This window comes from Pipistrellus kuhlii, unplaced genomic scaffold (assembly GCF_014108245.1).
Source record: "Pipistrellus kuhlii isolate mPipKuh1 unplaced genomic scaffold, mPipKuh1.p scaffold_m20_p_6, whole genome shotgun sequence".
In the NCBI taxonomy this organism is placed as follows: Eukaryota; Metazoa; Chordata; class Mammalia; order Chiroptera; family Vespertilionidae; genus Pipistrellus; species Pipistrellus kuhlii.
Genome location: NW_023425562.1, coordinates 28,316,208 through 28,331,375, shown reverse-complemented (window position 1 = coordinate 28,331,375; position 15,168 = coordinate 28,316,208). Strand labels below are relative to the sequence as shown.

General features: G+C 42.5%; 1 protein-coding gene across 2 annotated transcripts in view; it reads left to right on the top strand.

The window, feature by feature from the left end:
- Window positions 1-10,342: 10,342 nt before the first annotated feature.
- Window positions 10,343-15,168, top strand: part of RALBP1 (ralA binding protein 1) — a 31,787-nt gene continuing 26,961 nt past the window's right edge. The window contains exon 1 of one of the 2 annotated variants that reach the window (XM_036419296.2): window positions 10,343-10,537. The gene's annotated coding sequence lies outside the window, so the exon portion shown is untranslated. The remainder of the gene's footprint in view (window positions 10,538-15,168) is intronic. The other variant, XM_036419295.2, reaches the window with a different exon arrangement.

Sequence of the window (15,168 nt, the reverse complement as noted above, 5' to 3'; positions counted from 1 at the left end):
GAGAACTCTCACAACTCAATTATAAAAACAACCTCCCAAAAAGCTATTTTTTTAAAGGCAAAAGATTTGAACAGATGTCTCACAAAGGAAAATGTATTAATGGCCAATAAGCAAATAGAAATGTTCAATATTGTTAACATATCAGAAAAATGCAAATTAATAATTTACTTGTCACCACCACTAACCAGATTGCTATAATTAAAAACACTGACAATACCAAACACTGATAGAGTTGAAATAACAAGAACTCTCAGACATTGTTGGTGGTTATAAAAATCGTTCATTACTTTTGGGATATTAGAGAAACATCTATCTTGTAACCAGCAATTCTACTCTTAGGATTTTACCCAGGAGAAATTAAAAACATGTTCACAGCCCTAGCTGGTTTGGCTCAGTGGATGGAGCTTTGGCCTGTGGACTGAAGGGTCCCAGGTTTGATTCCGGTCAAGGGCACAGGCCTGGGCTGCAGGCTTGATCCTCAATAGGGGGCGTGCAGGAGGCAGCTGATCAATGATTCTCTCTCATCATTGATGTTTCTAAATCTTTCTCCCTTTCCCTTTCTCTCTGAAATCAATAAAAATATATTTTTTAAAAATGTTCACAAAAAGGCATGTACAAGGTTTCTTTTGGAGACAGTTCTGCATGGGCCTCTGGTTTTTTGCATGTCTTTTGAGCAGAAGCACTGGCTGCCTTTGTTGTGAGCTGTTTGTATAAAGAACAACCTTGGAAGATCAAGATAATGTCTTTCTCCAGAGCAGTCATAAATGATTCAGGTTCCCTAAGATCAGGGCTTGTCTCCTGTGACATAACTGGGCGTAGCAGGTGTCGCTAGGTCCTGTTACTTCACCCTGTGGAAATGGGGCTTAGGGAACTGGAGCAAATACTGAAACTCTGGCTACCACTATTCCTGTGAGCAATAAAACCCTTCGTGTCTGACTCAGGAATCTTTGTGTCTTCTGCCAGCATCCATGAAACTAATTGTCCCAAAGTGGAAACAACCTAAATTTCATCAATGGGAATGCGATGAGTTGTGATACAGTACTTAATGATGGCATGCCACTCAGTAATAAAAAGCAATGAACTACTGAAACCCATAAGATTGACTCTCCAAAACAGGCAGAAAGAAGCCTTACACAAAATAGTACCAACTGGCTGATTGCACTTCTATGAAGTTCTAGAATAGGCACAACGAATTTGTTGTGTAACAGATGAGGCAGCAGTTGTTTCTTACTGAGAGTAAAGCTGGGGCCTGACTAGGATAGGGCTTGAAGGAACTTTCTCGGGTGATGAAAATTTATCTAAGAGAACCGATTGTCAGCTGTCAGAGGGGAGGGGGATTGTGGGGCCAGGTGAAAAAGGTGAAGGAATGAAGCAAACACAACAAACAAGCTCATAGACACAGACAACAGCATGGTGATTACCAAAGGGCAAGGGGGGCACATGGAGGTAGAAGAGGGCATAGAGGGACAAACGGTGATGGAAGGAGACCTGACTTGGGGTGGTAAACACACAATACAGCATACAGATGATGTATTACAGAATCATATACCTGAAACCTATACAATTTCATTGACACCCCAATTTTAGTGACACCCCAATAAATTCAATTAACAAAGAACTTTTGGACATAAAAAAAACTAGAAAATGTATCTATCTAGATAGGGGATGGGTTGAGTGTTGCATATTTCTGAACCCAGAATGGTTCACTTAATATTTGTCTATTTAACTGCATGCAAATTTTACCTTAAACTGAAAAGGAACTACAGAACAAATATTGCAAGCTGAAATGTTTAGGGATAAAGTGTACTCATGTCTGCAATTTTCTTTGAAATGCATACAAAAATAAGATGAATTGATGTATGTCTTTTTGAATTTATGACACAATTTTGATCAGATCTGTAATGCTTTTAATACTGAAATAAACTAGTATATTAATTTTTTGGAAAAAAATATTTACTCTGTAACACAGTTCTCAGCAACATTTTTTAAAAAAAGGTACTATTTGTATTTTTAAGTTAATAATTAAGTTATATGAGTTTTTGAGTGTTTTACTATCTATATCCCATGTGAGGAAATTGAATTGGGTGACCATACATATCTTCAGTCCAATATTCTGCTTTTTGCTCTGTTTCCTGAGCAATGAAAATACGAATTACAGATGCTTTTTTTCCAAACAGAAAGCATCATTATTTTTCTCCTTCATAATGCATCATTTTAATAAATAGTTCAAATAATACAGAGACAGTGAACACATTCTCATACATGTTCTGTCCAGATAACTAAGTTTGCTGTTTGCTGTCAATCAGGGACATCTTTCATGCCAAAACATACAGATACACAGTACTTTTTAAAAATATATTTTTACTGATTTTAGAGAGGAAGGAAGAGGGTGAGAGAGAGGGAAACATCAGTGATGAGAATCATTGATTGGCTGCCTCCTGCATGCCCCCACTGGGGATTGAGCCTGCAATCCAGGCATGTGCCCTTGACTAGAATCGAACCTGTTACCCTTCAGTCTGCAGGCCTACCCTCTATCCACCGAGCCATATGGGCTAGGGATATACAGTAACTGTTTATATAAGAAATATGGTATTCTATTGCAGTGGGCATATCATAATTTATTTAATCAATCCATTGTTGCTGGACCCCAATGTGTTCATTATTAAAAATAACAATATTATAAATAGTCTCGTGTATACCTTGACCTAGGATAGCTTCGGAATAAGTTTTTGGATTACAGTTTATGCATACTTTAAATTTTGTTAGAAATCTCTGTCTTGTAAGGCTATAGCAATTTATAGTTCCACCAACGGCAGCTTCTAGAAACCTGCAGCTCCTATCTTGCAAAGTAAAATATTTAACAAAGGAACTTTTAAATATTTACTAAAAGAACACTTCTCATCCTTTACTTACCAAAGATTTACAGCTGCTTTTTTCCCCCAAAGACTGCTATTTCACTAAAAGACTCTCTAAAGATGATTCCAATTGATACTCTGTTGTAATTAGACCCACACATAAACTTCCCAGGGAGATGGCAACCCACCATATTTTTAAAAGCCTATGTAGTTTTAAAAGCTTTCAACAGCCACGACAAGGAAATCCTTTTGATGGCGAACTTCAAAGCCTTGTTTTGGTTAAGGCTCTTTTCTTTTTGTTTCCGCTTCAGCAGAAAGATGAAATACCTGATTCCTTTCCTTGAGAAGTAGGTCTTCAGTCGTTACAGGCATGTCTCCACAAGCAGAACTGCACCAGAGCCAGACCGCAGGGAGGTCAGCGAACCAGAAATTCTGCTGCTCCATTAAAAACGCTGCAAAATTAAAGTATGTCAGCTGTTGTCCGATCCTGCCAGGCAAGAGCTTAAGAAACTTGCCCAAGGTCACCTGCTACTAGTTAGTGACAAATCCCAGGCCCAGCCCAAAGATCTATCTGACTTTGGGAACTCATTTCAGTGCCTTGGTTCATATTTTCCCCAACTTAAAATAGAAGTTTAATTTTTATTGAGATAGAATTGACATATAACATTATCTTAGTTTTGGGTGTACAACATGATTCCATATTTGCATATATTGCAAAATGATCACCATAATAAGTCTAGGTAACATCCATCACCACACATAGTTATAATTGCTTTTTCACTTTTTAAATATATTTATTGATTGATTTCAGAGAGGAAGGGAGAAGGAGAGATAGAAACATCAATGATGAGAATCATTGATTGGCTGCCTCCTGCACACCCCGCACTGGGGATGGAGCCCGGAACCCAGGCATGTGCCCTTGGCCGGAACTGAACCTGGGGCTCTTCATTCCGCAGGCTGACGCTCTGTCCACTGAGCCAAGCCGCCCAGGGCTAGTTACAATTTCTTAAAGAACTTTTAAGATCCATCATATTGTTTTCTATAAGTGCCATAACAACCTTACAAAGTAGTTAGCATTAGAACCATTTTTGCAAACAAGGTAAGAATATATGTCCACAGGGCAGAAGTTAGCAAAACACCTCCACTTGTTTTTCCAAATAAAGAATTTTTGGAACATAGCCACACTCATGTGTTTATATGTTGTCTTTGGCTACTATTCATTACAACAGCAGAGTTGAGTAGTTCTAACAGAGACCATATGGCTCCCCCAAGACCTAACAACTTACTTTCTGGCACTATAATGAAAAGTCTGTTGCCTGGCCTATGTGGTTCAGTGGTTGAACTTTGACCTATGAACCAGGAGGTCACGGTTCGATTCCTGGTCAGGGTACCATGCCCAGTGTGAGCCATGCAGGAGGCAGCCAATCAATAGTTCTCTCTCATCATTGATGTAACTCTCTCTCTCTCCCTTCTTCTCTGAAGTCAATACAAATATGTCTTTTTAAAAAAAGTTTGTTGACCCTGCATATAGTAGAAATTAGAACCAATAATCAAATTCCAAAAAATTTATGCCCCATTACTTAGTCTAATTATGCCTGCTCATTGTGTATACAGATTTTTGCAAAGTTTTTGACAGTATTCCTCATATCCTTGTGGACACATTAGAGTACTATGGCCTGGATGACAGTATAGTTACATGTTAATCCTGTGTCTATAGATGAAGGCCATCTCACAGTCATCACAACTGGACTTGCCCAGTCAGTCACATATATGTTTTATACATACAGTAGTGCTCTCTCATTAATGAGGGATACATTTCAAGACCCCCACTGAATGCATGAACTACAGATAGTACCAAAGAACCCTATACACATTGTGCTTTTCCTAAGCATGCATACCTATGATAAAGTTTAATTTATATATTGGACACACTAAAGGATTAAAAATAAAAAAAATAATAAAATAGAGCACTTATAACAATATACTATAATAAAAATTATGTGAATAGGCGAAACTGGTTTGGCTCAGTGGATAGAGTGTCGGCCTGCGGACTAAAAGATCCCAGGTTCGATTCCAGTCAAGGGCATGTACCTTGGTTGCGGGCACATCTCCAGTAGGGAGTGTGCAAGAGGCAGCTGATAGATGATTCTCTCATTGATGTTTCTAACTCTCTATCCCTCTCTTTTCCTCTCTGTAAAAAATCAATAAAATATATTTTTAAAAAATTATGTGACTAGCTTTTGGGGTAGACCTACCGTAAGTAAAATTGAACACAAGCACTGAGATACCACAGCAGTCAATCTGATAACCGAGATGGCAACTAAGTGACTAAGGGGCAGGCAGTGTATACGTGTGGATACACTGTACAAAGGGATGAGTTATGTCCTGCGTCACATCCTGGCAGGATCGAGCAGGATTTCATCATGCTACTCAGCGCAGCATGCGCTTTCAAATTTATAAATTGTTTACTTCTGGAGTTTTTCATTTAATATTTTCAGATCACTGTTGACCGTAGGTAACTAAAACCACAGAAAATAAAACCACGGATAAAGGAGGACTCTGCATGTTATTTTGGTGGTTTCTTGGAGCCGAAGAAAGCCTTACTTACCATGCTTTCTTTTAAGGAGGGGTTTGACAAGCTATTTTAAAAACTCAGAAGGAAAGGGGAAGTTTTAGAGATAATGCTATTTCAACTTCAGCGAGAAAGAGAAAGAAGAATTTGGCAGAAGTATAAACAAATAAATAAATAAATCATTTCCATCCCCCCTTCACCCCACCAAACTTGGAGTCCCATCATTTAGTATAGCTTCATTGTTAATTTGAGTGATTTCAAAGAACATCCAAACACAATAATTAAACTGTGTTCTAGTATTAACTATAAATTATTTGGCATAAACTGGGATTTGTATAAATATAGGGTTAAATCCAGGCAGACTGGCTCTAGAATCCATGATCTTAACCACTACGCAATATAAATATTTATTTCACTGACAGTAAACATACATTTAACCTAAATGCTTGGCACAGAAAGTCAAGTCAATGAGTAACAGATGTTATTATTTCAAGCAGAGGAAGAAGACATATACAGTTGTGGGGTACACTATCCAAGAATATAAACGTGGTGTGTTTGTTACTACATGGAGCGAGTCTTTACCAGAAAATAAACCGAACACAAAAAAAGAAGAATCAAAAGATGGTAAGGAAGAATCATGATGAGGCATTTGAGACCCAAGAACCAGCTGTGCCTGGAGTCAGTATATTGGCCTTGGTTATGTGTGCCAATAAGTTCTCCTTTTATTTTTTAATCCTCACCCGAGGACATACTTAGAAGGGAGAGAGGGGAGGAGGGATGATGGAAAGTAAGGAAGAGAAAGAGAGGAAAACATCAATATTCGGGAGAAACATTGATGTGATAGAGAAACATTGCTAGGCTGCCTCCTGATTGCAGCCCACTAGGGTTCAAACTCACAATCTAGGTTTGTGCCCTGACCGGAATTGAACCGGCAACCTTCTGGAGCATGAGGCGATGTTGCTCAACCAACTGTGCCACTCCAGCTGGGCAAATTCTCCTTTTTTGTTTAAGCAAAATTGAATTGAATTTTCACACTTGTTAGAGTTTTAGCAGCTTTACTGTACAAAAACTTACTATCGATAAGCATCTATTATGAGCCAGGCACTCTATCAGCAATCAGTTAGAACGGTGAACATACTTATGATTTTTGTTCTTGGATTTATTTCAATACTTTCACAGTGCTAGCCGACTACCTGAAGCAGCTGGTTCAGAAAAAGATGTAATTTCACGGTAACTGACAGATCCTGGGAGAGTAAACAATTACCCCCTCAGAAGCCAAGGAGCTCCAGGAGTTCTTGTCATAGATTGCAAATAAGTGACCACAGATTTTTGTGGAGTCTATTTCTACATCCTGGGGTTTGGCTTGTGACATGCTTTGGCTAAGGTGACATTGGTAAATGACATCCAAACATTTGAAATTTTGTGTGCAGAGCAGTGATTTTCAACGTTTTGCATCTCATGCACACCTAAACTAATTATTAAAATTCTGTGGCACACCAAAAGGTGTGTGTGTGTGTGTGTGTGTGTGTGTGTGTGTGTATTTTTTTTTTTTTTTTTTTTTGCCAATCTAACAAAATAATGTAATATTGATTCATTCACACCAATGGCTATTGTGTTGTTGGCTGTTGTCATTTTTAAATTTGACAGTCTAAGGGAAAACAGGTCTGCCCCTGACTCAATAGTCAGTTATTGAATGTTTTAACAATTCTTGCAGCACACCAGTTGAAAATTGCTTGTGAAGAGGAATCGTTGGCCATGCCACATAGCCAAGGCCAAAAGTCTCTTCCACGGTTTATTTTTAAGTATTAATTTGTATTGTCAACACCTTTCAATGTCAAGTAAAGAAATCCAGCAGAATTAGTACGTGTAGAGTTTTGAGTCACAGAACACTCCCAATACAAACCTGCCTAAACAACAGGACGTTCATGACATCATTCTAAACAGTGTAGACATGAGGCTGTATGTAGGTCAGACAGGCGAGGTCTGAAAGTGCAGCTCTAATGATGCCACCAAACATAAGGCTCTTCTCTCCAGAGCTCATCTGACAGTACTGACTTCACCTTCAGGCTCTCTGGTGCCTTTGCCTTAAACCCATTTCCTTCAGGCTTTCCTCTTGTAGGAGCAAAATGGTTGCATGTGTTTAGACTTCATGCACTTACACCACACCAGAAAAACAACTCACCGCAAACCCCAAGTGAAGTCTCTGCGGAGCTCATTGGTTCTGATTGGGTTCCATGACCATCTCGAAACATTCAGCCACTTGAGGGTCTGATTATGCTGCATGGCTTCGGTGAGAGGAATGAAGACTCAGGAGGCAAAAAACAAGTATGTTTGCCGTAACCAGTTTGGCTCAGTGGATAGAGCATCGGCCTGCGGACTCAAGGGTCCAGGTTCGATTCCGGTTAAGGGCACTTACCTTGGTTGCGGGCACATCCCCAGTGTGGGGTGTGCAGGAGGTAGCTGGTCGATGTTTCTCACTCATCGATGTTTCTAGCTCTCTATCCCTCTTCCTTCTTCTCTGTGATAAATCAATAAAATATATTTAAAAAACACACAAGTATGTTCTATAACTACACCAATTAATCCTAAATAATAAAACATAAATAAAAGTATTAGCTGACTCAGCTAGTCTCACATGCTCAAAGCACTCAAAGAAGAGCTATAAAAACGATGGCCTCTGAAATGGGAAACCAGTTTTCATGCTGCCAGCTCTTGGTTTCTCTGCCTTTCCATCCACACCACTTGCCTCTCCCACCTTTGGCCTCATTCATTCCTACTGTAGGCGGGCCTGTTTACGTTATGAAGAACATGGCCAGCAGCTGTTATTGTTAGGCCTACAGGGCAATACAATCCTTAAGGGCCATAAGTTTGCTTCCCGGCACAGAACAAAAAGACCAGGAAAAACTCGCTGGACACCAGGGTTAAGACCACACAAGGCATGAAAACTGCCTGAAGGCAGCTGCTCACACACCTGCATTCCCTTCATATTCCAACCTGCCAGCTCAGCCCCAGACCCACTGATGACAAGTTTCCCACCAATGACTGTATGGAAGGATGAGACTCCAGGTCCTAGGGGCTGCCATCACGGACCCAGTGTCCCCTTGGCTGGGTGCTGTGCAGCCCTTCCCTTTGGATATCTCATCCCCCATGCCCTTCCCTTAAATAAATTCAATTAAACCACCATCTGAGATGGCTATTTAGCCTCCCCCGGCACACCACCATGCTAACCACCCACCATGTTCACCTTCCAGTTACCTCAAGAAAAACCTCTCCCCTCTCCCATGTCTATGTATTGTACATATAACAATTTCAAGCAAGGGCTCAAAAATGCCCCAACTTTGAGTCAGTGTCTACCTTTGGCCCTGTTAGTGTTGCCAGAGGCAAAGAGTATGGGGAGTTGCCCATCTTAGTAACCAGGGGACACTTTTGTTGCCAGAGGGAAAACAAGAAAGCTCAGCAAGCAGTGGGAAGACAGTGTCTTGATGTCTCATTGTGGGAGGCTCTTGAATGTCAGGCGGCGGGGGCTGACTTCACTGGGTAGAAAATGCAGAGTACAAGGGAGAGACCTCTTGTCCAATTTGAGGGATTCTGCTTTGGGAGGTCCAGTGCAAGATGGATTACAGAGGTCTAATTAAATAGGCAAGGAGGTTCTAAAGAGAGTATTGACTGTAGGAATGTAAGGCGTTGGGAAGAACTATCTATCCCAAGTCACATTTCCCTTTCTAAACTGCCAAACTTTGTAAAACAAGAACATTTCAAAAGATCCCTGATTTCCAGCCATGCATTAACAGAACAATTCCTTAAGACTTTATGACAGACTTCCGGAGGAACTCCTTATTTCCACTCTTCCTCCAGATTCAGTTCTATTTGAAAGCTCTAGATGCACTGAGCAATTCTAAGCTCTCAGTCAGCTGTTTCTTTGTAAATGTTAAACCAAAGAAGATGGCGGAAGAGCAAACCCGACTCTTGTCAATACCGATTTTTAAAAGATATATATTTTCACTGATTTCAGAGAGAGGAAGGGAGAGGGAGAGGAAGAGATGGGAGAGAGATGGATACATCACTGATGAGAGAGAGAGTAACTGATCAGCTGCCTCCTGCACGCCCCATACTCGGGATCAAGCCCACACCCTGTGCCACTCCAGCTGGGCAAATTCTCCTTTTTTATTTAAGCAAAATTGAATTTAATTTCTGACCGGGTATGGAAACCCAGGCCCTGCAGTCCCCAGGCCCATGCTCCATCGCCTGTCTTTTTTTTTTTTTTTTTTTTTAAATCTGAGGATGGTCCAGGGCTTCATGCTTTTCCTCACGGGCCAAGACGCTTTCCTTAACCCAACAGCCCTCAGAGAAGGAGTCCTCGCCCCCAGGCAGAGATGCTGCACCCAGCCTGCGGCCGGGAAGATGTCCCACCCAGTCACAGGCTGGGCCGGCCTTCTAGGCTGGTTGAACTGGTTAGGACGACTGAAGCCGCTGGCCCAAAAGGTCTGGTCTTCAGTAGATGAGGAACAGACGGGCCAGAGCGTGAAGAGGGGAGGAATTTCCTTTCTCAAGGCGCTGCCCCCAAACCAAGATAGTAAGAGGCGGTAGGTGTACGTCCCACCCAGTCCCCCAAGACCAGGCACTGCGCAGGCGCCCCCAGGACCCCAGCGCGGCGCGTTCTTTCGCGCGCTCCCTCAGTCTCCTCCGCGAGCCTCGGGGGCCACAGGAGGCGCGGTGCTTCCTGGGAGTTGTAGTGTGCTTCCTCCACAAAGGACCCTCCTGAAGACTGGGTTCTGGGTTTCCGAAAACTACGTCTCCCGACGCACCCCGCGCGAGGGCACCCGCGCGCTTGCCCAGGTCGGCCTCAGCCGTCACCGCAGAGTGGAGGAAACCTGGAAGCCGGTTGCGGCGGGAGGAGGGAATGCGCTTGCGCGCTGGGCCAGCCTGTCCCGTTCGTCCCAATCATTGTAAACAGGCGGAGGCTGGGCGGGGTGAGAATGGGGCGCCCGAGGCCGGCCTGGGGTGCAGCGCAGGAGGAGGCTTCGGTGGCTTCGGTGGCTGCGGCGGCGGCGTGAGCGCGAGGAGGCGGCGGCTGCGGCGCGGGTGGGCGGTCGCGCGGCGGCGGGCACAGGTGAGTGAGGGACGGCGGTGGCGCACACAGGGGTCGCAGTTCGCCCCCCTCGCGTGCCCGGGGAGCCCTCTCCGCACCCGCCTCGCCGCGGCGTCTGTCAGGCAGCCTGCGGGGCCGGGCTGGAGTTGGGGGTGGGGGGCGTGGCTGCCCCTAGTGCGGGTCCTTCCCAGGCTGGCTTTCCCTCCGTTCTCGCCCTTCGCCGTGCGTTCGTTCCTCCCACTTCCTTCCCGGCCGGGCCTCCCTCGTGGCGGCCGCGTTGGTCATTGGGAGCTCGAGGTCCGGAGGAGCACCGCCGGGAGCCGAACCCCTCCCCCCTCGGGGCTCCCAGGCCTCAGGGCAGCTCTCGGGCACCTCGGGACGGAGAGAGGGGGCTCAGCTTTTTATGTAACGGCGCTGCTTTCCAGTCGCACCCGGAGTATTGGTTGACCCGTCTCCCAAGCGTTCCCGGCGGACCCGGAGCAGGCTCTTGGTGTTGCCCACAGCCGGCGTGTAAGCTGCGGGGCTCCTTTGCATGCTGCGGTCCCTAGTTGAGGTTTCAGTGGGAAGGGGTGGACACATCTGGGGCTGAGATTTACTTTCACAGCACATTTCCACCTGTGCTTTTGCCAAAATGCTGTTGTTGAGGTCAGCTGTTTTGTGTGTGTGTGTGTGTGTGTGTGTGTGTGTTAATCGTTGTAAAACAGGTTTTACAAAACATTCCACCCCCCCAGTTTTATCTGAAGTAATTATGCTGTTTCAAGTTTGGGAATTCATTACTGCAGAGCCTCCCTCTTGAGCAAGCATCCTTATTCCCCGAGGGCCTAATAGAATTCTTGAAGATAATTAAAATGTTAATTCGAGATTGCTTGCATGTGCGTGCAGAAGGAGTGTACTGTACAGTCGTTCGGACAGGGCGTTAACACACTGTCCAGCCTCATTCGAAAAGCTCTTCCCTGAATTTTTTCGTTGAGCGGAGTGGGCATGTCCAGTGCTGGAACACTTTGAGTAGCATTCTTTCATACTTGGCAGGTATTCACAAAATCGATAAGTGAATAGATAAGGAATAGGCCCACTCTTGGTTTGGTGATCACGGAGGCAGCATTTACTTCTAAATGGGACGGTGAATGAGAAGGTAACCTCGCTTTCTGCCTTATGAGTTGTCTCGGCGATTTGATCATTCCTCTCTGAGTGTTTTCCCGAAGGTGAATAATTGCTGTGAGCTGTGTTGGCAGTAGGAGAGAATTAGTGGAGCGGTTCTGCTTTTCAAAGTGACTGATGGTTTAAGTGGGGTAGACAAGTTTTAACAGTAACCATTGAGAATTCTTTAAACAAAGTATCTTCAAGCAGTGTACCACAACTTAGATGCTTTCTCTTCAAAATAGTATTTCTCACTTTAGACCTTTCAGGGACCATGTATTCCCTATTTTAGAGAAAGAAGTGGTATCAGAAAATGCATATTAACTTTAATTATTTAGTTGTATTTGCACAGTTGTTTGCTTGTCCAGAAGAGATTGGGTCCTAGACGTAACTCAAAAGTATGTGTGTTTTTTGAAATATATTTTTATTGATTTCAGAGAGGAAGGCCGAGGGAGAGATAGAAACATTAGTGATGAGAAAGAATCATTGATCTGCTGCCTCCTGCATGCCCCTACAGATAGAGCCCACAGCCCAAGCATGTGTCCTTGACTGGGATCAACATGGAACCATTCAGTCCTCAGGCCGATGCTCTATCCACTGAACCAAACTGGTTAGGGCTTCCTTTTCTTTTCCCTTTTTTTCTTTTCTTTTTCTTTTTGAAAGAAAAATCACAATAGTATCTGTGGAGAGAATAAGGGAAAATGTGGATCACTTATTATAGAGGTATTACTGTGTAGCAACTGTACTAGGTGAAGAGGACTTACAGATGGGAAAGGCAGTGCTCCTGCCTTCAGAGTGGTAAGACTCTCATTTGAATTGTAACAAGTACAATATGTTGTTAAGATTGCTTTAATTGTAGAAAGTATGAGGTACAGTGGGTGTAGAAAGGAGAAGGAGGAAGCGGGCAGTAGTAAGGAAAAAGTATATTTAAGAGGGCTGAAAACATTTAAGTATAGGCATAGAAAGTATACAGACAGATGGGCATTTAGGTAGAAGGAACAGTGTGAGCAGAGAAGCACAGGAGTCTAAACTTAAATAGTGAATTGGATCTGCAAGTACAGCTGGAGAGAGTATAGGCTGGTGGCAAAACATGAAATTGGGGAGCGAGACAGAACCAAATTATGGATAGTCTTGTATACAATTGAAGTGATTTCAACTTTACTTTGTAAGTAAATGGGGTCATTGAGACAGGATAAACGAGAGGCTTAAGCCAGCACAAACTATTTTAACCACCTACTGTGTGTTAAGCATTATATCAGATTCTTTCTACCTTAGCTCCTTAAACTTAGGCATGACTGAAGGAAGAAAGAAACTTAAGACAGAGGGAAAGTTGGACTTGATGAGAGAGAGCCTGGTACATCTTTATGAATGGAAAGTTGCTCTCTACCGCAATATCATTGGGTTTATTGGTTTTATGGTAAGTAGCAGAAGATGAGACTGCACAGATAGATCCTCAAGTATTTGGCATTCTAAGGGTTCTAGAAATCTTTTCCTATAGATAATAATAGAGTTTATTGATTTTCAATCAGCGAAGAGTCGCGATAGGGGTTTTATTTAGAAAGATCATTCTTGGTATTGTAGAGTATGAATTTCAGAAGGAATAATGGGAAGATAAGGCAGCAGGCAGAAAGGCTGGTTAGTAGTTTTTGTAATAATTGAGGTGACAGATAAGGGCCTAAACAAGGTAGTGTCAGTGGAGACACAGTGGAATAGGTTAGTACCACAAATATTTAGTAGAAGGTAGACTTCATAGATTTGGGAAATGAGAAATAATAAGATAAGATGACTTGGATTCTAATGTGGGTGACTGAATAAACAATGGTAAAATATACTGAGAGGGAATTCTGGAAGAGGTCCAAATTTGGGGAGGGACAGTATGTTGCTTTTGAATACATCGAGTGGAAGTTATTTAGGAAGCATCCAGGTGGAAACCCCTACTGCAGAGTTGGATGTGTGGGTTTGGAGTTCAAGAGAGGTCTTGATAAGATAATCATCAGTCTATGTATGTTATAAGTGGTAGCTGAAGCCTTCGATGACACTACATAGGAAGAGTTTACTGATGGAGAATAGTTCTGGCAATAGGGCATGGAGAAAAACACATACAGCCAGATAGGAGAATTGGAAAAGGGATTGCCAAAGTGTTTCGAGTTATGGAGAAACAATAAGAAAATATCGTAGAAACCCAAATGGGGTCATTTAAAAGGAAGCTATACTTTATAACCAACTCCAGAAAAGATAAATATTTTAAAAAGGAAGCTGTACTTCAAATGCTCTGAGAACTTTAGTTAAACAAGAATTATTATTATTAATAATGCAATATTCTATTGAATTTGATAATAGTTTTGTAGCCTTCTTAATGCTTACAATCAGGAAAGAAGCTAGGTTTCCTTTAATTTGTGGGGGAAGGTGTCAGTCTGAGAAAAGAAATGTAGACTACTTCAAGAATAAACAAATCTTAGCTGTGAGGGGAAGAATAGAAGGAGGTATTAGAAGGGGGGTAATAAGAGGTTAAAGGGGTTTTTAACATGGCAAAGACTTGAGACTGGTTTTTTCTAACAGTTTTGTTAATATATAATTAAGATAACATAAAATTTATCTTCTTAAAGATTACAAATGACTCAGTGGACTGGTCATGGTTTGGTTTCAGGTGAGGGCACATGCCCAGGTTTGGGGCTCTGTCCCCAGTAGTGGTCTTCAGGAGGCGGCCAATCAATGATTCTCTCTGATGTTTTTCTATCGATAGCTCCCTCTCCCTTCTCTCTGAAATCAATATAAATATATATATATTAAAATAAAGTTTACAATGCAATGGTTTTTAGTATATTCACTGAGTTGTGCAGCCATCTCCACAATAAATTTTAGAACATTTTACTTGGAAAGAAAAACTTTGTACTCATTATCAGTCATTCACCATTCCCCCTCTCCCGTCCACTAGCAACCACTTAATTGGCTGTCTGTCTGTCTGGAGTTGCCTACTCTGGACATTTCACATAAATGGAATCATATATGTAACTGACTTCCTTTCCTTAGCATAATGTTTCCAAGGTTCCTCCATATTGTAGCGTTTCGCAGGACTTCATTTCTGTTGTTTTTTTTAAAATATATTTTATTGATTTTTATACAGAGAGGAAGGGAGAGAGATAGAGAGTTAGAAACATCGATGAGAGAGAGTCATTGATCAGCTGCCTCTTGCACACCCCTACTGGGGATATGCCCGCAACCAAGGTACATGTCCTTGACCGGAATCGAACCCGGGACCCTTCAGTCCCCAAGCCAATGCTCTGTTCATTGAGCCAAACCGGTCCCGGCTCATTTCTGTTTTTGTGTGTGTGTGTGTGTGTGTGTGTGTGTGTTTAAATCCTCACCTGAGGATATATTTTCATTGATTTTTAGAGGAAAAAAGAGATGTGAGAGAGAAACATTGAGGGATTAAACCTGCAACCTATTGGATGACCCTGCAACCAATGGAGACACCTGGCCAGGGTTAATTTTCTTACTCTATCTTCACTTGGTGT